Raw genomic sequence first — 497 nt, forward strand, 5'->3', positions numbered from 1 at the left:
TATTAAAGATAACTAAATTAACAGAAAAAATGAAAGGAAGGTAATTAAATGATGAAATAAAAGGATTAAAAAAATAAGATATGTTAGGGGCTACAAACTAGAAATCTTTCATTGACTCATACAATTTGACTGCATTTAAATTCTGCATCTTTTTTAGACAACTCTTAAAGGAAGAAAATTCATTTTTAAGAGCATTAATTGAGAGGGAGCATTTTGCATAACGACATTTATGGATATAATATTTTGTTACAATAATCAGAACATTGACTAAAAATTCCAGATTTTTTTTTTAGTGGATAAACCGAATTGAATGCTATGTAAGGAAACAAAATCCAAATTTATTTTCTTAGAAGACAGAAAGTTACGAAGTTGATCCCATAAGTTTGATACTTCTTTACATTCATAAAACAAATGTTTAGTTGTTTCCAAATGAGTTGTACAAAAACCACAATTCTCTACATTAAAATTAAATCTCTCTTTTAAGAACTCATTTGAAG

This window comes from Poecilia latipinna, unplaced genomic scaffold, assembly GCF_001443285.1.
Source record: "Poecilia latipinna isolate Pla-1442-1.1 unplaced genomic scaffold, P_latipinna-1.0 Scaffold5381, whole genome shotgun sequence".
In the NCBI taxonomy this organism is placed as follows: domain Eukaryota; kingdom Metazoa; phylum Chordata; class Actinopteri; order Cyprinodontiformes; family Poeciliidae; genus Poecilia; species Poecilia latipinna.